Consider the following 26,123-nt stretch of genomic DNA (forward strand, 5'->3'; position numbering starts at 1 on the left):
AGCATGAGAATTTGAGTGTGAAAAGACCAACAAATTTACATTTCTAGGCTTTTACTTCGGGTTTCTTTTTTGATGTTGACTTCCCTTCTGAAAGCTGAAAGGGCTGGTTTGTCTTTAGTCTCTGGTACAGTTTTGCTTAAATTAGAGGTGATTTATTTGGGGGGTTTTGATGTGGCTTGTTTCCTATAACCTGGACTGAGTCCTCAAAATTCATTTTCTTTAGATATTTGACTGAAATTCAAAGGCCTTTCTGTTTAAAAGGGAGAAATTACAGAGATGGAAGAGGGGTAAAGTTTTACATAGTGCTCCTCACATCATTATCCTCCTTCCCTACTCTCCATCCCTTTACAAAATGGCGTTTGCTTCTCGTTCTCTTGCCAGGACTGTTCCTCATTCCTGTCACACATTCCTTAATTTCATATAAATACCAGCAAAAATACTGCAGACCTCGCATGGGCAAACCTCCCATTGAAACCAATGGAAACATTACCTGAGTAAGGTTCTGAGAGCTTGGCCCTCCACTAGCAACTCAAAGGAAAGGAAAAAAGTCACTGAGAAACCAAAACGTTCTGTGTTCTTACTTATAAAAGAGGGGGCAGGAGGTGGAGGAAGGTTGAGGTAGGGTTTTGGGGGGGTTATATTTAGAAAAAAACCTAAGTTTGGCGTTGCTGCCAATATGAGCACATGGAGATTCAATTTGTGGTTTCTCTTTATGCAGTACATTTTGAAATTGGAATTTAAAACAAAATATACATCTCCGTGTCTGACTGTGTATATAACAATTTGTCATTTCTTGGCGGGAATTTGAAACTATTTTTAGTGTTCAGAAATAGTCTTCTTTCCCTTTCCTTCACCTCCCTCCCCCCATCCTGCTTCCAAATTACTCTTTAATCAACCTTACAAGATTGTTAGAACTTTCCAAACTCTTGAACTAAGGAAAATAGTGACAGGAAATTAATAATTATTGAGGAATGGGGCTATATTTTCATTTCCTGGCCCCTTTGGAGTTAAACGTTGAGTTAGAGCCATTTGTCAAAAAGTTGAACAGAACTGTTACCTGCAGATTCATTTTAATGAACTCCGTTCAAGAACAATGCTCTCTGAAAAAATACGTATCATTAGGAGAATCAGGAAATCCTCCTAAAGCCAGAGCACTTGTGCTTTATACCAGTGCTTGAACAAGAATAAAACCCCTCCCATGGGAGAGGTCTGGCAGTGGAATGGCGTGTCGCTCCTCAAAACCACAGGTTTTGTTAGCGGGGACATCAGCGTGGAGTCCTTTGACCATCCATAAGCTGGACCATATGCTGAACCCCAGGCATGGGGGAGCCATCAAGTATCTGACCTGGATTACCTAACAATGGTATTGTGACCCCTAACGATGGCATTGTGACCCTTGCAAGCTGACTACCATCATTTCCTAACCCACCTTCACACCTCAGCTTACAGCAGCAGTTGTCTCTGAGCTCGGACCAGGATGAAGGTGGCCACAACCTACCAGGCCACTGCCTCTCCTCTCCATCCCCCTCCATGCCATAATCACCAAAGTGCCTGAACTAAATCATCTTTCTGCTCCACCTGTGAAGTCAGGGCTCTTCCCTGAGCTTGATCTTGATACATTCTGCTGAGCCCAGGTGTCTGAGAACATACAAAAGGCAGTACTGAGTCAGGGCAATGATCTTCCTTACCCACTATCCTGTCACTCTACTAGTGGTTAAAAATGGATGCCTAGGGAATCATATTGTCCTGGTTTCGGCAGGGATAGCGTTAATTTCCTTCCTAGTAGCTGGTACAGTGCTGTGTTTTGGATTTAGGGTGAGAACAATGTTGATAACACACCGATGTTTTAGTTGTTGCTAGGTAATGCTTACACTAGTCAAGGACTTTTCAGCTTCCCGTGCTCTACCGACTGAGAAGGCTGGAGGTGCACAAGAAGCTGGGAGGGGGCACAGCCAGGACAGCTGACCCAAACTGGCCAAAGGGACATTCCATACCATGGGACGTCATGCTCAGTATATAGAGCTGGGGGAAGAAGAAGGAAGGGGGGGACGTTTGGAGTGATGGCGTTTGTCTTCCCAAGTCACCGTTACGCGTGATGGAGCCCTGCTTTCCTGGAGATGGCTGAACACCTGCCTGCCGATGGGAAGGAGTGAATGAATTCCTTGTTCTGCTTTGCTTGCATGCGTGGCTTTTGCGTTACCTATTAAACTGTCTTTATCTCAACCCACGAGTTTTTCTCACTTTTACCCTTCTGATTCTCTCCCCCATCCCACCGGGGGGGAGTGAGCGAGCAGCTGCGTGGTGCTCAGTTGCCGACTGAGATTAAACCACGACACATATAAAGACCAAATAAAAAATCATTGTGTCTCCCTGCAAGTTCCTCGAGCTCTAGGACTTTGTGGCCTATGGATTTCCTAAGCCACTGGCTGCTGTCCTCGCCGTTAATATTTGGTTGTTTTTTCCTCTATGATCTGGTCTCGTCACTTTTTGAAGCTTTGTAGACTTTTAGCCTCCACAACATCCTGTGGCAAAGAGATCCACAGCTTAACTCAGTGTTGTATGAGGAAATGCCTCCTCCTCTTGATTTCAAACCTGCCGCCTACTAGTTTCACGGCTGACTTCCTTAAATCTTGTTTCAGAAAAGACAGTGAGCTGTCATTTCCTAATTGCCTTCTTCACATCTCTCTCAATTTTACAAAGCAGAGCTGTTTATTCCGTCCTTGTATGGGTGCCATACCATACTTTGGAAACTTCTTTACACCTTTTCTAGCTCTACATTAGGCAAGACAAGGTTTTTAGGTAGCTGTAATTAATATTTTTAATTAGACTTACTTCTATAGCTAGAAATACTAAACTGACTTTTGGATCACAACACTTTGCTGCTTTTTTTTTTTAGATCTGGAGAGGTTTTGTGTGCTCAGTAGTGTGTTGATTTTTTTTTATGGTTCTAGCTGGTCTAATAAGAGATGTCCATCTACAGGTTTGTTTGTCTACATCCACTTGCAACTACAGTAGAAGTTTTACCACACATTTTTTAAGATGTAGAATCTGGAACAGTATACACTATTCAAGATGTGTTTGAGCCATAGATTTACAAAGTAGCATAAGGACGTTTTCTTTTTTGTTCTCTATTCCTCTCCAAATAGCTCTTAAATTCAAACAAAGGGGGGTTTTTTTTGACTGCTACTGAATATCGAGTTGCTTTTTATGGAACTGCCTGCCATCCTTCCAAGTTCTCTTTCCTAAAGGGTAGTAGCTAAGAGCACATCAGAGGAGCATATCATTATGTATGTTAATTGAGGGGGGGGGGGGGGGTTCTTAGGTGCATTATCTCTGATTTATCAACGCTGAATTCCATCTGGCATTTTTTCGTCAGTATTGTGGAGCTGATTTATTGCCCCTGCAAATCTTCATAGTGAGCTTTCATTTCTACCCTGAGTGGTCCTGTCTAGGCTGGTGAGCAAGCTTCATACTTTCACTAAACATCGAGGTCATTTATATGTATGTCGCACAGCTCAAGCACAAGCAGAGATTACTTTGAAAGCCCACTGGCAAACATTCAGGAACTGACCATTATTTCCTACTCATTGTTTCCTATCTTTTAGCCACGTATGTATATTAAGGTCTTACCTATCTCACAGCAGGTTCTCTAACAGACTTTGGTGAGGGACTTTGCTGAATGCATTTAAGAAATCCAGTTAGACTTCATCAATCAATTCTCCCTTGCCTACGTGCTCACTGACTCCTTCAAAGAACACTAGTGGGTTTATCTCCCTGTCACAAAAGCTGGTTGGATTATTTCCCCATAAATGAATAAATGTTATTTATTCATGTGTCGGGATCTTATTCTTTATTATAAGCTCTACCAACTTGCTTGGCACACATTTCTAACTTGTGTGTTTCTGTTTGGAGAATTTTATTAAAAATTGGCATCGCCTTCGCAACTTTCCATTTCTCTAATACAAAGGCAAGTTTAAATGAGACATCACACACCACAGCCAGGACATCCATTATTTCAAACTTGCCTTTCTTTAGAACCCTTCAATGAACAGTGTATGATGCTGCCAATTTGTTTCTCCTGATATTTCTTAATTTGTTCTATTTTTGACACTTGAAGTTGAGGCAGCTGAAGTATGCATTAAGGCATCATGGTGAATAAAAATGGAAAATAAAAAGTAATTTCTCTTTTAAGCTGTTACCTTTTCTCACTACTACTTTTCACACCTTCACTGTCTACTGGTCTGCCTAGTCTCTGCAAGGCATTCATAATATAGTTAGGTAATTAATTATTATTAAATTTTTATGCTTTTTTTAAGTTGATCCCAAACTCCTTTTTAAATTTGTCTTTTTGCATCTCCATATTTAATCTACTAGAGATTGTTCTCTTCTTTTTTCCTTATTTGAACAGAGCTTCACCTTTTTTAAGAATATGCCTTCTTTCTTCTAACAGCCTCCCTTATTCTGTTGCTTAGCTATCCTGTATTTTGTTTGTTTCTTTGGTCTCTATACACTTCATTTTGATGGGTAGTATGCATTTGATCTGAGCCATCAGTAAAAAGGAATCCTCACAATTCTTTCATCTTCAAATAATCTTTTTGCTAGCTGGTGTTTCATGCCTCAAATAAACTGGAACAAGCACGTCCCTCACCAGTTGTCTCCTAGCCAATGCAGCTTTTGTAATTCTTTTCTTAACTTGTCAGTCTATCTTTACATTTTTGTTGCTTTTATTTGAGTTCCTTCAGCTACTCAGCTACCTGTGAGGACTTGTATTCCTGATGAATCTTATGTTGACATTTAGCTCTACTTCTGACAAATCCTCTGAAATCCAGGTAAGGTCTCAGCAGGTTTGAATAGACATCTACTCAGAGATGTCAATCACCAGGATGGCTCAGGTCCATGTACTCCTGTTTGTGCCTCCGGACAGTACTATGATGCCACATCACCATATAAATAAATCTAAGAGAACATCTGAATCCATTCTTTTTCCAAATGCCGTGTAAAGGGATGTTCAGGCAAGGGCCATATGGCCCAAGGTTGGCACTGGAGCAAAAGTCAGTGGTATTTGGTGCCGAAAAAAATAATTTCATTTGTTTCTCTGTTTTTCCTGAGTCCTTTTGTCTGTATCTCTCCACTCAATGAGTATTCAGTTATATCTTAGAAAGTAGAACAATTTCAACAGGAAGGATTGAGGAGGACAGGCTGATGGTCACCTGATACACAGATGATCTAGGCTTAACACCCTGATCTGACTTAGGCAGATTGAAGGCCTGGGTCTCTGTCATTGAAAATGAGGTCTTTGACCACTTTTGTGCTATTGGCAGTGCTGGAAACTGATGGGGAGACAGGGACTGGTCTCATCATTCACTCAGAAATTTCATCGCGAACCCGGCAAAAAGTGTAGCTGGAACTTACATTGGAAAGTTTCAAATCTGACAAACCAGTATTTTCAAATGGAAAAAAAAAGTTTCTATCAAAAATGTCCTGGCTAGCAATCTTGTTATCAAGTGACTTGGGAAGGTGGATACATTTCTCAAGAGCTTTGAAGAAATTACTTAAAAGGTTTTTCAGCCCGGTTTATTCTTAATGTCAGTGAACCTTGTAGCTTTAAAATAGGACAACTCAGAGACTACTAGTGGCAACTCAGGGGACAGTAAATCCCTGCAATGTGATGAAATTCACCCTGCAATGTTCACAAACATAGGTCAACAGGAGGCTAAATGGATTCATAGGGTTTGGCAAGTGAGATGGAAACTCTGAAGATTACTGACAGGCTAATATCATATCAAGAAATGACTCTTTTGAGTATCCATGGAAAGTGTACAGCAAACTCCTGGAAAAAAAACTTTAACGTGAAGCAACCATCTGTCCAAAGTCTGGATTTATGTTTCAGCTAAGCTTTATTAAGTTTTTTTAGGAGCACAAACTCTGATGTGAAAGTTTAGGTTCCTTCAACAAGTGTTAGCTGTGTTGGGTGAAGATACTCAGATCTGTTGTGTTGGATGAAGCATAGGAGCCGTGAGATGTAAAATGACGGCCACTAGGAGATAACAAGTTTCAGAAAGGATTGGAAATACAGATGTGGACATCTGGTTTTCATACTCACGACTAAAATTGTATGTTTACTATACTTTAGCACAGATGTTAATCAACCTACACATTTGTAAAACAAGCTGTCTGGTCATTTTGCAGTGTCTCACACAATTGGTAGAAATGGACGGCATATTCTATTATTTTACAAAACCTTTCTAAACTGATGGTCTGTACCAGAAGCAGGGCATTATTTGTGTCGTGAATAAGATGTATCCAGTAGTCCTTTCTCAAAAAAAGGGGAAGATGGAAGATATTTTAGGCAGCTCATTTTTTCAGTACTAGTTCTGAGATTTAAGAAGAACTTGCTGAGCATTTGGAAGTGCCAAAAAAGTCCTTCATATTTTTGAAATCTTCAGTGAAGGCCGTTGCCTCACAGTTTGAATCATGTAACACGGATGGATTATCCCCATGCTATGAAAATAGAATTCCATGGCTGTTTATGAATTAAAACATGATACCTCCCTGATACCTCTTCACCATCAGAACCGCTTTTGAAAATCTTTACTTTATAACAAGCCTCCTTGGCAGACAGAGTAGTGTTATCTGACATTTCTACCTGAGAAAGGGTCAAATTAGCAGTGGTTTTCAGGAAAAAAAACATTGATCATGCACTAGAAATGTGCACGCGTATTTGCAAACATCACTGGGAGCAAAGTCAGCACCCATGCATGTTAGGGTCCAGGCTGGAGGTGGAAGGGTTCTCCTCTATGAAGGAGAGCTGGTGGTATGGGACAGACTCAAGATCCCGCAAGTTCATATGCTAGGTTTTTTTCTCTAACAGCTCCAATCATTAAATATTATTTGCTCTCTTCAGTGAATTCTTACCTTAGCTGTTGGTTTGGGGAGACTGGCAACCTGTACTCAAGAGAAGGCCAGGATTAAATAATAGAAGTGTTGCTGAACAGGGTATGAAATTGTGGTCCTGCCTGCCCTCACACTGCCAGACATCATTTCATATCTTTCTAATAGTTTTCAGTTTTGTACCTCTCATATTAGTTCTTTAGTTCCTAAACCCATAGCTCTTATAAACAATGCATGCATTTACTTTTCTTATGGATATGAAAAAAATTGTTAGAATATATTTTATACTTTGATACAAAAGATACTTTGACCTAAAAAGTACCTAGGTTTCAACCTCTAAACACCTGATCTGGCAAGCTGAGTTTGCTCAGAAGTGATGTGGCAGCAATAATTTATAGGCTGAGGGAGTGGGAGAGGATCTTCACATCCAGCACAACCTAGATATTGCTTGGTGCTGCGTCAGTCTTGATTTTACAACATTTTTTCCATCATAAACACATCTGTATATCCTTGTTGGATCACTTTGCTTTAGTGCTCATTTAAAATGAATATAGCTTTGTAGTGTTTGAGAAATCACAGTGACAAAGCAAAAACCATAAAATTAAGCATAACTGAAGTGTTTGTTAAAACAAAACTGAAGCCAACCTAGCACACTTGCATTTTATTCAAGCCTGGTGCTGGAATAATTCCCTCCAGGAGAAAATCGAAAAAAGTCTGAACCTCAAGAGGGAAAACAACTCAGTCCAGACTAAGCATATTTCAGACAGTACCAGAAGAAAAACTCCACATGAAGGGAGTTGTTTTAAGCAACAAGGGCTTTAAGGGTATTTCCATGGAGTTTCAGGGCTGTCACTTTCTATGATGAAATGTTATTCCTGTTCAATATGCCAACTTTTTCAATCTTATATGCCTGAAGTCACGCCTTTTCATAGGAGCCTGTGTTCCCAACACCTCCAAGGACCAGAACTGCTTTCATGTAGGAACCGAAATCCAGACTTCTAGGTGTCAGCATACCTGTTTGTAAATGAAGGCATATGTTTATAACACTGTTGTTTTCCCTGTTAGGGAGGAAATTTATTGTTAATACCAGAGGGCCAAACTGTACAAAGTGAATTTGTGCAAGAATTCAGCAAGACCACATCAGCTCGCTGACAGGAAGGACCTAAAGAAAGGAATTAGCAGGATCGGATGTGGTGCTTTCTGACAGACGGCCAAACCTACGAGGTCAAAATAAGAAGCCAGTACAAAAATAGATTTATGCTTAAATTGAAATGCGCACAATTCCCATTTCTATCGCTGCACCCTGGATCAAGCAACTACTGCATGATCATTTATAAACCCAAAAGCCCTGGGCTCAACAAGCCACCCATTTCACCATAAATTAGGCCACGTCAACAATGCTGCAGTGGCAGCATTTCTAGTGGTATTATCCCTGTTTTCTTCCCCAAAAGGACAGGGATCTGCATGAACTTGCTGAGTGATGTACATCCCAGGCCCTGCTTCAGAGCACCATGCAGCTATGCCATCGCAAGCAGCCACCCCAGCTAAGTCTCACTGCAGATTTCCCTCTCTCTTGACCCCATCCACCACCTTGCCCAGTTTGTAAGAACAAGGCGATATTCTTCAGCCTGGAAGGGAATTGTTCCCATTGCATAAGATGGACTGTCAGAAGTGCACAGGATCCCTTTTCCTGTGCATAGGAGGCTTTGCTCATGCAGACCACATAACCACAGCGATAAGTACCTGCTTCCTGAGGCGGGCAAGCAAATGTCTTGCAAGAACAGTGTAAGAACCCACATTTGAAAATCCAGCCTGGAAGGGCTGACCTGTGCTGAAAATAACCTCGACAGATTGCAGGGGAGATTTGTCGTTTTGTCACAGCATCTCATGGCCTTAACTATTCAGCTGGTAAATATTCAGCTGGCAAGTAAGCTTCTCCTTCCAATCTGTCCCTTATTGCCTGGGTGGGGATGATGCCTTGGAGTGAAGCCCCTTGTTCCAAGTGCCTCATGTTTAACCTGATCCTGTCTTTCCAGGTCAGGCATCTCCAGAAGTAAATATCCTACAAATGGAAAATAATTAACAACGCTTTTGGTGAAGGATGATCCGGAATAGTTTCCAGCTATGTGCCTAAGAACTGCTTTATTGGGGACAACAATTTTCTACGCATGTTTTCATCAGCGTGTTTTAGACATGCTTAGTGAGCTGTTAGCATCAAAACATTACTCCTTATTCAGTTCTGCCCCTCACTATTGCTAGAAGGCACCATAGAGGGGGACCACTGTTCAGCTCTCTTCCTTTGAAGAGCAGGGGGCAACTCATTGAATCAGAAGTTGATCCACATGAGGACAGGGAGCTGAACAAGGCACCTGGAAGTGCATCTGTGTTATCCCAGGAGACATCGGGTTTCTATCTACCCACTATGGGCTTTTCATCTCTTTTCTTTTCGTACCAGCTGTGGGAAGCAGCAAAGTGGCTGCTGACTACACATGGGACAGCTTCACCAGGTAAGAAGATGCCACTGGGACTTGTAAGCTGCATGGTGGCACTGGGAGTAATTAACACCAGCTTCACTCATGCTATCTGCCCATGCCCGGGGTGCAAGTGCCCAGGCTGCACACTGCATGTCCCCTGGGCCCTCCTGTCCGCAGGCAGGAAGTAAGGCACAGAGCCTGCAAAGCCTCCGCTCTGCTCCCTCATCCCAAAAGGTCACCATTCCTCCCCCATGAGCCAGAGCAGGAGGAAAATAAGAGGGCACAAACTGCTGCTGAAATGGGGCACACAGAGGCATGGGTACAGTGCTTCTGAGGTAATTGCTGAGGTGGCGTGGCTTTGGCAAGACGTCAAAATGCACAGCTGGCTAATATAGACCCCTCTTTTCTCCAGAGCCACCTCAGAAGCAGCTATTGATTCTTAAGGCAGTAATATTCATCTGGCATCTCATTCATTCCAAGTTAATTGCTTAAATGGGTGGAAAAGGAAATTTGTGAAACGAAATGTGCTGCTGCATCAGGCATAAAGGAAACTTCGTCCCTATTAAGCTGGAAATGCTTCCCAAAGACAACACATAGGCTTTACTGTGCCGAGGCACTTAAGTTCAATTCTTCAGTGGGGCCACTGTTTAAAGAGAGCATTACTAACTCAGTCACAGCAAGCTTCTGTACTTCAACTTCCCAGTCACTCAGTTTACTCTTCAGGATGGTTTCCCCTACAGCTTAAAAATATGACCTTGGAAAGAATCACTAAATAAGTAAATACTTGAGTCTAGCAGGGTTTTCTTCCTAGATCCAAACCCTGGCACAGGTTGAAGCCTTGCAACTATGTCCTATCTGCTAAGGAGACTTCTGTTGGTATTAAGTGGCATATTGTTTAGAGAAATAACACATTTTCGTTAGGGAAGGAGAAAACATTCCAAATAAGCTGCTGGTCAAACACACATTTTTATGCGTGTCAGCAGCTTGGGAAGAAGAAGGAGAAGGGAGCAGTTTCATTTTAAGTGTTTCTCTGAAGAAAAGTTCCAGTTTACATTACCATGAATTTCTACTTCAGAAGCTTCTCATTTTCAGGATGCAATTTTGTGCTTCCTTCTCACAGCAGACTTTTTTCACAATCGATATAGCAGTGCTCCTTTAAGAATTGGCTGTTTCACCTCTCTAAATAAAGCTACTTTAGTACCTGCATTATTTCCTTGCATTTGCCATTACTATCATACAAAATGTCTTTTCTGCAGAGATAATAGCACTGCAGCTATTCATTTAATTATTAAAAGCAGTTGGCAACTTTTAAAGAAGCTTTTTTAACGTTTTTCTTCATTATTGTTCTTAATGCCATTTCCATTTGTGACCCCCGCTGTATTGGCTCACTGAGGTAAGTAAGTCTAGAGAAGTTTCTTTTCCCTGAATGTAAGGCCTGAGGAAGGTCTGAGTGGTGTTTAAGGGATTGGCCCAGGATGCCATCTCTGGGTCTGCTGCCATTAGTTTCCTGTCCCTATGAGCAATTTTCTGCAGAAAAAAACATTCAAAGGAGATTTTAATCCTCTATGGAGAGTTTTTTCTTCCTCAGCTCTGGTACTGCTGTGTGATGAGCCATTGTATCCTTACACCTTAGATACCGACAGCCTCAAGGAGCCAATGCAACCAACGGCTGCTAAAATAGAGACCTATTCCCATGCTCCCATGGTCCTCGAGGCTCTCCAGCTCAGTGGGTAAGCTATGCATTGCCATCTCCTGTGGGTTCCCAATCCAGAGACCCTATTCCCAGGTCTTGGTTCAGGAACCCAGTGTGGTCTGAGAGTGCACCATTTTGCTGGAGAACATCTCCTCTAACTGCAAGTGCCTGTTCAGCTTAAGTTTTCAAGTTCTCTCCAAGGAGCCTGAAAAAGACTTTTTTTTTTTTCTCTGAGGAGAATGCCATATTTTTGCATTTGGGCTTTTGTTTAAGGGGTGAGGTGCAAACTACTGTGCAGTCAAAGTCTGCAGGTGACTTACTTGCAATGATGGTAGGGCTGATCCAACAAGGATATGGTTGAGTGGCCAGTTCAAGAGTTAAAAGTGTCAAGCAGTCGGAGACGATAGGTGAGTGAGAAAAAGAGGAGGAGGAACGGCAAAGAGCTAAAGGGAACTGTCAGAGTTTGAAATGGAGCAAGGTGAATCCGGAAGAATGGGGTTGAGAAAAAAGACAGGAATTTCTTGAAAGTGGCAGAACAAGCTTGGTGCAGTTTGGTGCAAGTCTGTAGCTGTGAATTCACTAGCCTTCCTTCAGGCATTGGCAAAGCAGGCAATAACTCTTTAAACTCAGTATTCTCTCATATCTTGCCTAAAAGAACATTTTAGCTGCTTTCTCGGTACTGAAACACTTCACTTTACTACTCTGGAAGGAGATAGCTGCAATGACGTAGATGATGACAACGATATTTGATGCTCAAGCAATGGGAACACCGTTGCCTTGCTGGGTGACTGGCTTCACCAAGACTGAGGAAAAGGAAGTTTAACCTGGATCTTTGCACTTTAAGCCCATTCTTTTTCTATCAGGCATGGACACCGACAACAAATCATTCCCTCCCTCTCCCTGTCAGCAGCTTCCTTATTTCTGGAGAAACTCTCCCATCCAGTTCAGTGGGTTTCTGACCTCAGTACTTCTCCCAGGATTTGGCCCCCCGAGGATTGCTGCTTTACTTTCTGCATAACAATAAAAAGCTAAAAGTTTCCATAAGGGTCTCTTATAATGAAAATAAGGAGGCTGACAAAAAATAAAGGCATTAATGCTCACTCCCGCTCATGTGCCAACTCTCCTCATCCTTTTGGCTCTTTTTTTACACTTGTTAGTGCAATGTATGGGTTAGAAGTAACTTCTCTCTTGCTCTTTTTAAGGGCACTGTTTTTAAACATAGGAGATTTCAGCAAAACAGCCCCCACAAACATTGAGGAGGTACATCTGAAGAACAATTAATTTCATCTGGGGGAGGTGGAAATGAGTCACAAGAGAGAGGCACTTGTAAGAAAAAAGCCCCTAAGAAAAAAGACTTTAAAGCTGCACCTTTGAATATAAAAACCACTTTGTCTTTCAAGCCAAAACACTGCTGCTGGGAGGAGGTGTCACACAATGTGTATAGCATCAATATTACCAACCGATGTAGAATTCAAGGTAGCCGCCATCAGTCCACATGTGTCATTTCTGCTCTAAGGTAGATTGGCTGAGTGAACCTGTGACACAGTTCAATGCCGTAATGGCCGGAGGCTCTGCCCAGAATCGTAAGCTTTAATGCAGCATTTCACAATCTCAGATAATTTTTAAGTGAAGATTATAAGAAAGAAAGTCTGATAGATATTTACTCAGGAGTTTGTTTGTGATTTGGCTGAGGATACACTTCCAGAAATCTCTGACTGGTGCTCTGCACTCTTGTACATCAATGCACTGAGTGTTGTAAATGGTTATCAAGTAACCTCCATTTCAGAGGAAGGGTGTACAAGTTCAACAAAACATTGGTGTCCAAAGGAGCCTGTGGTGAAGGAGCCCTCTAAAGAGCTATTAATCGAGGTAAAAAGAAAACCTTGTGAGAACACTTTAGCTTTCATAAGTTTTCTACCCCCGGGGAGGTGTGCAAGGAGGGACCTGAAAGATATAGCAACACACTCATATTTGCCTGTTTGTTTGCCTTGGTGTCAGTTATCTGGTACTTGATAAATGCAGGAATTGTATTCACTGAACTGCTAGGATGATGAAATTTTACTTTCTTCATCTGCTGTGGTTCTGGCAAGAGATAAAGAATAACTAAAATGAAGTTACTTATTAGGAAAATCAATGGTTGAACCCTGGAATTTCAGAGCTGTGCTTGGGTTTAACTGTTCTCTCTCAATGAGGAGAGCACTCACTGCCTTCAGATTTTAGGCTTAGGTCAAGTACCAAATTCCTGAATAAAGGTGCAAACTGTCCCAAAGTCGAGTTTGTTATATGGAGGCTTTCTTGCAAGTTTTCCAGTCCATCTGCCTTCCAGAGAGATTAGAAATGGTGCCAGAACAACTCATTTCTGGAATCCAGGACAAACTGGGAGTCTCACAAATCGCTCTAGTCCAGGTTTCATTCCAGAAATAGGGGAAGAGTACTGCAGGGCACACAGTTATTCTGCTATTTTTTCCCCTATGAGAAAAATAGTCATTAATATATCTGGACAAACTTGCTTTGCTTCATTTCCAGCCTAAATGAACATCTTGCTCTCAGTTCAGCTTCAGTATACAACAGCAAAAACAAGAAAAGAGCCCAACAATACACTAATAGATTCCAGAAATGCTGTACAATGTCAATAAAGAAGTCACTGAGCCATTTCCAAAAATGTGAAGTATTTGCAAGATATGATGAAGTTAAATAAATTGTTCCTCTTATGGCTCATAAAAGAAGCCCTATGAAATGTAGAAAGGATTCCAATGGTTACCTTATCAGAAAAAAATAATAATTGATTTGTATTCCAGTTAAATTGTAGCAATTTATTAGAAAGATTATTTCACCTATAAACTAAATAGCTTGATTTGTAGCATATCGTTTCCATTGAGAGCAAATTTCAGCCTAATAGAAAATCCTCTTTTGCTAACAGGTTTCATGGTCTTTCATGTAAATACTCCACAAACGCTCATGGTTCTGCAAACCCAAAGTGAAAGCCATTTTCTCAGAAAATGTAAGGAAGAAGTCTAATAAAATTAGTAAAAGACTAATAGGTCTAATAAGAGACATCTAATTAATAGTAATTCAAAAGTCACCTTGGGATTAGATGTCTGCAAAAACTGTTTTTCCTACACGCTAAAGGAGGAATTGAGGTGTCCAAAGTCACCTCCAGGACAGGCAGCAGACAACTGGAAGGAATCTGAATTTTGGACAAAGGTTGCTCCAGGGACACCTGGTCAGCACATAGGCTCTGATTTCCTCTTGTGGAGTTGAGCCTCGGGTGTTTTTGTTCTTCAGCTGTAAAATGGAGGTACCTACCATATTTTCCTTCCTCACCAGAACATTGCGAGACTGACTCGGACTAAAACTTTCAACAGCTGGCTCTGAGGAGCTGGGGTCGTGGAAGTGTCTGAGATGTTACTTTTCATTGCAGCATCAAGAATGATATCTGCTTGATTGTCTGATAGCTAAAGGGATTGATTTCTATGCAACTGCTAAGAAAAGAATTTGAGAATGTTATATTTCCATTTCTCATTACCTTGTTTCTGTTCTCACAGGGTACTAGCTGATTTGAGATATAGGCTGCTTTTTTGGATTTACAGAATAAGATTAGCTATCGCTAACTATGGATATCACTATTTATTCAGCTTGTCAAGATGGATTTTTTATTGCCTAGAAGGGAGTGTCTGCTATTTCCATTTTCCTGAGAAAAATGGGAGTTAAGACATATATATCTGGAAGCAGCCTATAGTCATGACACATGAGATCACAGACCTCTGACCACACCAGAGATTTCAAAGAGAATTTAAACACATTAAACATTGTGATGGGCTTTGTCACACTGTCCTACCAAGGTCATTTTAGGCTGGTTCAGGTAACTGAATCCAGTTCTCCAGAATCTGAGTACTACTGCTGTGGTGGCAGCTTCCTTCATTGCTGTGGTTTAGCTTCACCAAGCATGAGTGAATGCCAAGCACCTGATGAGGGTTAGCAACTAGTGTCTAAGAGGACATCAGGTATAGAGTCCGAAATGTAGAATCTCTTGTTGCGTTGGTTCATCCATACACCTAATTTGGTTTTCATTTCCACCCACTTCAGCTTGAGACCCCTTGCTACGTAACTGATAGAAAGGCACAGACAACTTTGTAAGTGTGATTTCTGGGAAATAAACTCCTACATTAACAGCTTGTTCTCCAAAGAAGAATCTGGTAAAAGAAGAAAGGTTATTCTGAAAAGTACCGCTGTTTATCACTCCAGAATGGCTGCAGACCTCACAGTGGCTGGAGAATATATGAAATCTTGTGTTTTATTATGAAATGTTTTTTTAATACACTTTAAAAAAAAAAAAAAAAAAAAAAACCAAACCTCTGCTGAAATTCCTGTACATTCAAAGGCAAAACACAAACATTCCCCTAGAGAACAGTCTACTGGATGACTGCGGAAGAGGAGAAAATTAAATTCAGGTGAATATATAACAAAAAACAACTACTTGCATGTAGCTATATTATTATAATTCATGTGGGCATCGCTAACCTCTTGCTGAATTCTTAGAGATGACAAAACTAATTTGTGGCAGTGGCATTAATGTTGAAATGTCACACTTGAGCACTGTGTTTTTTCATTCTCCGAACTTTTATTCTCTTCCTCAGTTTTCTGAAAGACTTTTCCACCTCTGCTCTCTCTGCTTATCACCAGCCACACTGTGAGGTTTTCTAAGGTTTTTTCCAGCTCTTATTTGTTACTTCCTTTTTTTTTAAGGGAAAAAAACCTCTGCCATTTGAGAACCCTTACAGATCCCCTTTCGTCTCTGGGGCTATTTCCACGCTGAAAGCTCTTGGGTCAGGACTGACTCCACCAGTGGACACTGGCACCTTGATGCCTAATGGCCTTCATAGTTGTATAGCTTCATAGCTGTGCCTTTGGGAGCAGAGTAAGGATGGGCATCAGCAGGAAGAGTATGGCCCTACATGAGATATCAGGGCCAACCAGGATGGCCTTCTGGTGTATTGCCCACCAAGGAGGCCCTCTACTCAGCTATCTGTAGGGCACACGTACACGGGTCCTGAATGGGCTGAGGCAGTCCTGTGCTCAGAGGTTCCCAAAGGAAACCCAGCAGGAAAGCCTGCATGTTTGCATCCTCACCATTAAATAAGTAGCCCTGATAACAGGGTGGGCAAACCCCCTCCATCTCATGGATTAACACATCATCATTACAATTCACAGAATCTAACAGCTTGTTATTATTTTCACAATTGTTACTGATACCATTCTGGCTGTTTTTTCCCCCCTTTTCATGCTCAGTGAGGAAATGGTTTCTTTGGGACAATTCTGAGCTGCCATTAAAAGATATCCTCAATGCTTCTCTTGACACATTGTGCAGGAAACAGGGACAACCTGGTAATAGTGCCAAGGGCAACTGGTATGGAATTATTAAAAAACCTTTTTTTTTTGTCAGAAACACATAGGATCAGATGAAAACTTGTTAACTTTCTAACTTCATGGGAGGAGGCTGAGATACTTCCCCATTGCATGGGAGAGAGGTCACTGGGGGTGGGAAGACTTGAGCTGAAGACGAGAACTTGAATCTGGACTTTCTTGTACCCCGGTGGTACCTGAACCACAAGCCAGACAGGCAAGGTGGGAAATCCTCTTTCTCGCTCATCTTTCAAAAGGTAAGACATTTGTTATGGTGCAGAAAGAAACACCTCAGAACTAGTAAAGGTTTTGTGAAATGGGGCTGGCATCCTCCCCCACAGGGCTTCCCTCCTGCTGAACACTTTCTGCTGCCCCCACATGCAGAATCTCTCCTCTCCCAGAAGAAATGGGCAGTGAGGGTGCGGGACCACCAGTCTCACACCAGCTCCACATCAAGCAACAGTGGGATTTGAACCTGTGTTTCCCATTGTGTAGGCAATTATTCTAATCACTGCCATTTCACATTGTGAAATGTGTGAACTCACCCTCTGTGAAATGTGTGAACTCACCCTCTGACTTCATTAGAAATGCCCCAAAACTAAATAAGCTAATTTGTTAAATACTGTCAAAAATCAGGTTTGTGTTGTCCTGAAAAAATGATCTTCCCAGTTTTGGGTATAAGTGTAAAAACAATCAATTCCTTATCCTCTTCTAATAAGTACCTCAGAATCCACACTGTAGTTACCCCCCCGTGTGCAGAGAGGTTGTAAGTGTAGTTTTGATTCTACTCGTAGATGAACAACCATGACACAGAGCAGAGAAGGGATTTGCCCAGGGCCATACAGATAGTTTGTGGAGGAACAGGGACTTGAACCAGCTTTCCCACATTCCTTCTCCGGTTCAGTAAGAGACCAAGATGATTTCAGTCAGTAGACATTACAGGGTTCTTCGTCTGACCCTGGTCTCACATTTCACAGTGTAGCAGTCAGGTACAATATTTTCTGCAAGTTTGTTTAAGTTTGCTAGTGTTCCCCTTTACCTGCTTTCCTACGGGCATGCTCAGTATTTCCCTCAGAAAATTTTGACTGGGCAGAAAAAAAATGGGATTTTACCATTTGTCAAAGATCTCCAGGTTTTGGAGTAGCATGGTCAGATTGGCATTTGTGATGGTAGTGCACACCATGCAAGTCATAGGCAGGTGGCTTTTCTGCAAATCTTCTGTGTTTCTTCTTCACCGACTGAGTTGCTAGTACATACATAAATCCCTGTTTGCTTCTAGGGTTTCCTGTTTAGAAATATGCAACACCTGCTCTGTCCTTTTCTAGGCTATAGAAATGCTGAGTTACTTTTTGCCGTATCCAAAATATCTGCGCTGGGAAAATCCAGAAGCTCCTTACATCTTGTAAAATTTTGGTGTAAGCAATACTGCAAATTGCAGAGATTATGCTTACTTAAAAATGCTACCAATTTCTACAGTGAAGCCCAGTGTTTCTCAAATATAATAGGAAGACCAGAGGAAAAAGATGAGTCATTATTTCTGTATCTTTACTGCATTGGTAAATTCTAAAACAGTGCACATGAGAGAAGAAAAAGGTTTTGAGGGATTCTAGGGACCGTTCTCATTTCTGTCTGTGCAAAACAAATCACTGTAAAAATAATTTGATTTATCTTCACATCACTGTTTGAGGTAATTTCAGTCTGAGGTTAACACCTGTATGTCAGCAGAGATTGTGGGCATGTATGTGAGGTGGAGGAGAGAACAGCAGTAACACCATCCACGTCTTTATTAATTATCTGATAAAAGATTGCTGGTGAAAAAAATACGTGCTACACTGTCCTGACATTCAATGCCCTTTTGTGTATGAGAAGTTTCACTAAGGCTTCTTGGTTCCAAATATTTTTAGAACTGTTCCTGGTATTTTCCTACTTAAATCTCATATATATCATACCTCACAAGCTTCCCCCTGTGCTCAGCTCTGCTAGATAGCAGAATTTTTAAGGACACTGGTTTATGAAACACAACTGGCATCTATATCCCTTATAAGAAATAATACTCAGGAGAGAGATTTATGCGGTGGTCATGCAGGAATAGCAGAATTTAGATTCATTGACTGCTGCTGGAAAGCTGCAGCGTTCCCTCCATAAAATATAACGATATATAGTGCTTATCCTACGAGCGAGATGTTTTATACTAACACATATATCTTTATGTGAAATACAAATTTATTAGTCAGTTCAACACTCATGCAAATTACCAAACCTATCTCCAAAATGGGCACCATGTGGCCAGTGCCAGTGTGAGGTCTGCTGCTCCTCTGCCTCAGTGAGCCTGATCCAGAAGTTGGTGGATGCTGTCACCTCATCGATGCATCAAACATGTGGGGCCTTGCTTGTGTCTCTAACCACAGGTGACTTCACGTCTCTGTGCCTCTGAGAAATTACATGCCAGAGTGCCGGGCTCCTTTGTAAACGACGTTGTGACTTCCCAAGGAGAAGCACCCACGGAGGGTTAAGGAAGGTTTCTGGGCAGCAGCTGAGCTAATTCCTGCTCTCATTTCCACCAGAATAAACCCAAAACTGTGTGACAGAAGCAGAGAAGCACATCGGTGCCTTAAACCCAATGTAACTGAGATCCTTCTGCATCTGCACACAGCAGCACCTTCCTTGTGGACACAGGCACGTAACACCTGGGAAGGATTTGGCCCAGAGCTTGTGGAGTTTGTCCTCATTCCCCCTCTAGATGAGCTCTCCTTGTAATTTCAAAAACGTAGTTCAGTAGCTCAGCACAGCTTGGCTGATGACGAGAGGACGCAGAGCAACTTTGGAAACACAAACTGGCACAGGGAGAGAGTCTTTTTGGCTTCGAAAGGACAGCGCACACGTTCGGAGCCAGAATGTGTAAAGACTTTTGTTCACAAACAGAAATCCCTTGTGCTGACAGGCTCCAAACAAGGCTGACGCTCTTGTGAATGCAATATGAAAGTTGCCTTGTATTGGGATTAGCCAAGCGAACAGTTTGCAGCAAATAATTGACTTGGAAAATTTAGTGGTAGAAGGATGGTCCTCCAATATTAAAACAAAAAAATAAAATCAACTGTGAATGCTCTGCTGTTTTGACTTTGTTCTCCCTTTAAAATCACCCAGCAAATGTTTCAGGAGAACAGGTTTGAGCCCAAGGGTGGCTCAAGGTCTGTTCGTTACAAATATTCATTATTCGAGGTGTGATACTCAGTCTATAGGGTGACCCATATCCGTGGCTGTCGTCTATTTGCATCTCGGGAGCAATGAAGTGATCCTTGCAGTGGCTCTGTGAAGTGGGGGACTCGCTTCCTCCACCTTACCCATGGCGAACTGAGGTTAATAGGGTCAGACCCTCGGTACCAAGTCACACAGGGAGTATACAGCCAAATTGGTCTTGCTGTGTCTCAGCAAGCATCACGATGTCAGAGCCACACCTTTTTCTGGCAAAATTGTTATCTTCCTGATACAGGGTTCTTCACTATCAGGCAAGAAAATGAAGTGTCCACACGGACACTGTTTCCTGGACTTATCTCTCCCACCTGAGAAGGGATGGGCTGTCCTCTGGACAAGCTGCTGTTTCCATAAACTACAGATGGAACATAAACAGGCCAAGCAACTCTCCTACATGCCTTCAAGATTGCTGTGGAGGGAAGAGACTGAAGCCAGATTGTGCTGAAGTTTCTGTTTCTGATCAACAGTCCTATATTTTACAAACTACTTTTTATTTCCTAATTTCTTCTCCAATTAATTTCAGACCATTTTCAAAAAACAAATGACTCAAATGTCACTTTTTTCTGTGAACTTTCATATGTTCCAGCTTCTCCAGAGTAAGTATTCTCCAAAAAGGTCACAAACACAGACATAATAAAATCCCTAGATTATTTCCAACACTTTCCCCTCACTTCAGGCAAACGTGGGGCTCAGTGCTGCACCACTGCTGTTTATTTCACTGCAATGGTTTAGTTCCTATGCCCTTTGTTAATTATCTTGAATGGAGCTAATTATTACTGGATAAGTTCATTTATGTAATATGACTAACCCTCAGAACTGAAGAAGAGTGAGACATGCCTAAAAATTAATGGGTTAAAAATTATGAGATTCAAAAAAATAGTAATTAATCCTTGGATTATTTTTTTCTTTGCTGACAGCTGAGCCCCACAGTCCTCAGTTTCAAGCTTTCTGCAGTGATGAGAAACAACTTCTTGTCTAAAAGATAAGAGCCTTACTGCCTTGCATGGCTCATGCTGGGAAAGCATCAGCATTTGCAAAAGCCCCAGTACAATGTGGGGACCCGGGACGGCTGCCCTGGCCAAGCAACAAGCAAAGTAGTACTCAGAGGAGGACTTCAATGCCAAGGAAAGCAGTAGGTTCACATGACACAAGTCCATTTGAGAGCAGTTTGGTACTAACACCCTTGTGTGATGCCCCTGGCATGGGTCAAGCCCTACGTACGCTACCACTGACTGGCTGGGACTGAGGATTTAGGGGCTTTGCTTTTGTATTTCTTGCACACCAGTCACCAGACTGTGCGTCTTCACACCTCACCCCCTGTCCCACCAGGCTGTGACTATTGAGGAGCCCCAGGATGAGGGAATGGAAGCAGTTTTGTGGGAATTTCAAGACCAATGGCAACCCTGTGAGATCCAAGCCTGAGCCCAGGTGGGGAACCTCTAGGTCTTTAAAAGGACACTTTTACCTGCCCTTTTCTCTGCCACAGCAATGTGAAGTAGCATGCTGTTCTCCACGTTCAGGACATGCCTCCAAACATGTCTTTTTCTCCCTCTTCCACACCTATCAAATTACTTTTTTTTTCTCTTCATTTCTTTACTCACTCACTGTCTCAGTTTGCATGAGGGACTCTATACAAAATCTCTGAGGGTGAATAGGAAGGACTCTTCCACTGAATATGTGGTTAGGACTCACAGGCACAAGCATTTTCCAGCAGCACTGAAAGGATTAATTGAAATGTTGAGCCAGAGCAGTAATTATTTTACCAAACAGTGAAACGCTATTCAGCCCTCCCTTCTTACCTGCTACTGATGCAATCAAGGCCAAACGGAGCCAGGATATAAAATTACCGCCGCAGTTCACCAATACTCTGCATTTTAAAAGCAATTAAAAGAGAGAGGTCCCCATGATTACTGCGTAAGAAAGAGGGTTTTCATTAAACAAATGGGTATAATGCTTGTTCTGAAGCCCTACTACTGCTTCCCAGAAAAACAAAACATACAGGTCTGGACTCACTTCTGACGTTCCAGAATGAATCCATTCACTTGAGTAGAGTTACTCCAGAGTTACTCTGTGAGATCAGAATCAGACCTGTGCAATGAAAGACGTTAGAGGTGCTTTTGCTTTGCTTTGCTTTGCTTTACGTTCCTGTGAGCATATTTTTATCTCTTCCTATTTGCAGTTCAAATACAGGGAAAACAATAGAAGTCCCAAAGAAGAAACTAAACTGGGGTGGGGAGCAGAAAATGAAAATATTCCAGGCTTCATGTTTATTCTTGCTATAGGAGTAAATAGGCTTGGTTCAGTGCACACCTGTCACAGCACGTTGTGTTTGCTTCTCCTTGTGCTGGTGAAGCTCCACTGACTGCCATGAAATCACCACTACAGTGAGCAAATAGAAACTGGCTGATGCTCAGAGTGGACAGCAGCTATCTCCTTCCAGCTTTTAGAAACTGGAACTGCTGAATGATCTGCTTTCTCAGACCTGCACAAAGTGATCATTACCCTTATGCTAACAGTGAAGGGCCCTGCACTTTTATCACTATGAATCTGCCTCATCAAATCCACGGGGGCAATGCACGTTTCCCCTACCTGCATTTGCATGCTCTGCTTTCCCAACCACCTCCATACACTCCATACATTTTTGTTCTTTAATCCACTTGGAACTTTCAAAAAAATTCAACCACCTTTGCTGAAATTTTCCATGTTTCATTTCTGACCAAAGGTGAGTTTGGATTTTTTAAAAAGCCAGAGGAAAATTCCATTGGCTGCTTGTGAACTGAAATGAAGTGCCAAAACAAAGAAACATTTCCCTCCATTTGGGAGGGCTTCTAGCCACATCTCATTAGGGAGTGCAACAGCAGCCATTCAACATAAGGGAGCTGCACACAGACCTTATGAAGGTCTCACCCCACCATTCAACAGGCAATAAAGAGCTACACCTGGACTTGCACAAGCAATGGCAGCTTGGAAACCATATGATGCAGCAGGTTTCTTTATGTATCCAACCCAGTCCCTGTTGAAATCTGCAGGCATCCTTCCATTGATCTAACAACAGCTCAACTGGACCTGAACATCAGCAATAACATGGTAAAACGTAGGGCTGCTGTCTGGGCGTTGTCTGTTTGTGGCTAGCTGGATACCTACTAGCCCAAAGAGGCTGTGAGCTCCCTGCATACCCTCTGCCTTCTATCCATCTTTTTTCCCCAAAGCAAGCATTTTTCCTAGCAGCTGTCCTGGTTCTAGCCTGAATTGCCAAAAATGACCCTCTGCCTCTGCACAGAAGAGATGGCCAGTAATTTTCTACCTTTCCCAGCCAACACAGAACTAGTTAGTCCCTTTCCAGAAGAACCAAACCCTGGGGTAAGAAGGTCTTTATAGAGATTTTCATTGAAGGAGGAGGGCGGACTATTCCACCACTGACGGGATCTTGAAAGTTTGGTCTTTTTTTGCTATGAATGAAAATGAAAGTGCAGAGATCTAGATCTAATAACAGAAAGCTCTCCTGAATGCAGGTACCTTCATGACTTTGCTTTGGAAAGAGTGAGGCAGACCAACCTTTCCTGTTATTTCATTTTAATTTTTCTTTCTTTCATTCCCTTTTGTCTTTCTTTCTGCCCATTGTGATCTTATCCCTAAACTTTTTTTTAATGTTTCCTCTCCATACTAGTGCCATAGTGGTATCTGACTTACTGGGTACAGAGTAATGTTGTTCAGCCCTCAGAAGGAGCTCTCCGGGGTAGGACTGGAACACGTTAGGGAAGTTTGTTATGGCCTTTGTCTTGGCTGACACACTGGGATTGAACTAGGTGCCTCCAGAGCTAAAAGCCCAGGTTGTTGCAGGCTGAGGTTCAGAGCCAGGCTGCGTAGCTGGGAGCTGTAACAACTCCTATCCTCTGTGGATTAGCACAGAGGGGGATTTGTGAGTGGTCCATGTGATATCTGTTCGGGAGGTAAACAGAGGATTTTAGTCTCCTGGGCTGTCAAACCAGCTCCTTTGACAAGCTCTAAATTCACTTAATGCCGTGTAATTTGAACGTGCTGTGGGGTCCAAGTCTACTTCACCCTTGATACTGCGTCAATAGGCCCATTAAGATTTAGCCAAGTTTTGTGTGGTTTGTTCGTAAACAGTCACCGCGACGTCTCCTTCGGAGAGATAAGCACTCCTCTGCCAGAGCACAATAGGGGCTGCTCACATGGTGTGAATCCATGACTTTAAAATCATTAGGGGGGGGGAAAGTGCAAAAACAAATTGTGCTCAAAAGATGTTATTAAACTTTAGCAACTTCGCCATCTTGTGTATATTTTCCCAGATAGAGACCTTGTATGCTGAGCTACGACTTTGTCAGCACTTGAATCATAAACACAGTCTTGTAGGGCTTTTATAAATCAGACATAAAATTTTACCATAGGATGGAACTTTGCACACAACTCCTTAGCTAGGAGAGAAACACATTCTTCTTTTTAAGGTTAGGAAATTTAAAAATCATGTAGATACCTCTAAGTGCGAGGATGTCGCAGGACAGTTTAGATTTTCTATCTTATTGAATAGAAAATTCCATGCAGAGAAACATCACATTGCACTGACATTTGATTAGACCTTTTTTTTCTTTTTTTTTTGGTAAAGCCATTACAGTATCAAAGCTCTAGTGGTTCAAAAATGCAGTCTCAGCCCTCAGATCATACTCGCAGTTCTTCTCTGAACCAGCATCAGACACCACTTTCCAATCATATGAACTAGAGGTAGTTTTCCATAATGCACCGAGTATGAGTCTCAAAGAGGATAATTTGGCAATTCTGTTCCAAACTTCAACAAGAAGCACAAGTTGGACACCCTTGCCTAATAATTTCTGCAGGAAATCTATCTTTTTTTTATTTGAACCATACCAACTGCTACAAACACAACATTTATGCTTATCTTAAAGATTGCAGAATCTTTAAGATTCTCCTGTGGCATCTCTGGGTAGGAACCTAAATTATTGCCACATGTAGGAAAATTCAGGTAAGGAGACAGAAATCAGGAAGCTAAGTAGTCCACAGATGCTGACTGAAGCCACAGGGGAACATATGGTTGCAAAGGAACAGTACTCAGGTGAGCTGTTATTTTCAAACATCTTAAAAGAGAGCATGGTTAAGAAAAGACTTTGCTGAGAAATTGCGTAGATAAGAATTCACTGTTGGTCTTCCTTGTTGTCCCCAATGTGATAGAGTAGGACACCAAAAGAACATGCACACAATTGGGCAGGGTGAGAACGCTCACGAGAGTACTGAAGACAGCCAAACCACAGAGCCCCAAGCCTCCGAGGAGGGACATGGACCCATGCTCTTCTGTGCCTACCACCCCTTGGTTAGTGCAAAGATGTGGCAGTTGGGCATGGCTGTCTTAGAGAACAGGCAGCCAACACAGTCTTCTTGCAGCAGACTGTTCCTTGTTCAAAGAGGGTTGGCCAGGTTGTGTTACGGCTGTCTGCTATCACTGGTAATATTTGCTTTATCAGTTTTGTGCCTTACATCATCTGTACGGCATGTAACAAGTTTGCAGCAGTGAGTTAATCCTCTCTCTTTTTGCTCATATTATCCTTTGAAGGGCTGTGCTTGCAGTAGGTTGAGTACAGAGTTGTTTGGATATTGATACACCCCTATCCGGAAGGCCAAGGAAAGGCTCCCACTGATTGCTGTGGGGCCGAATGCCCCACTGTTTTTGCAAGAAGAAAGCCTATAAAAACAACAGAGAGGCAGCCCTGAGCCCGTTCTGGAGCTGGCTTCAGTCCCTCTCCTTGAGACACTCTTCAAGCCAAATCCCACTTTTCCAGTCTACCCTTAACTCCCTGAGCCTTTGCAGCTTTCCAAGTCCCTCATCACTCTGTTCTCCTTCAGGTTTTCTGAGTGCTTCTGCACACAAACCTCCTGATCGCTCCCCAGTGTTTTAGCTCAGCAGTATCCCTTTGCACTGTGAGCCAGACGAGATGAATGCCATCTTTACAGCTGGAAAGGAGACAACGTCGCCCTACAAAGCAAGCAGCCATCTCAGCACCCAAGCTGCTGGTTGCAAGTCTTAAGGAAGGAGTGTCGAGGTGTGTCTCAGCTCCACTTCAGTGCATTTGCAGGCCTTCCTTAGCCCCTTGGTGTTACTTTAATGTTTTTTTGTATGCCTGATGCTCTGCCTATTGCCTAAGCTTCCTCCTCTTCAATGCAGGGCTCTCAAGTTTTCAGCCTTCCATGTGGAAAGGACTATTCGTCTTACACTGAGTGAGACTTCGGAGAAAGTGAATGAACAGAAGAGAGCACTTAGAGCCCAGACGTTGAAAGGCTCCTTACACAAAACACAAAAGAGCTTTTCTTCTCATCAGTGTTTTCAGGAGACAAAAGAAAACACATTTTCTGAAGTGTTCCTTGGAGATATTTTGTTTTGA

The sequence above is a fragment of the Aptenodytes patagonicus genome, chromosome 4, assembly GCF_965638725.1.
Source record: "Aptenodytes patagonicus chromosome 4, bAptPat1.pri.cur, whole genome shotgun sequence".
NCBI lineage: Eukaryota > Metazoa > Chordata > Aves > Sphenisciformes > Spheniscidae > Aptenodytes > Aptenodytes patagonicus.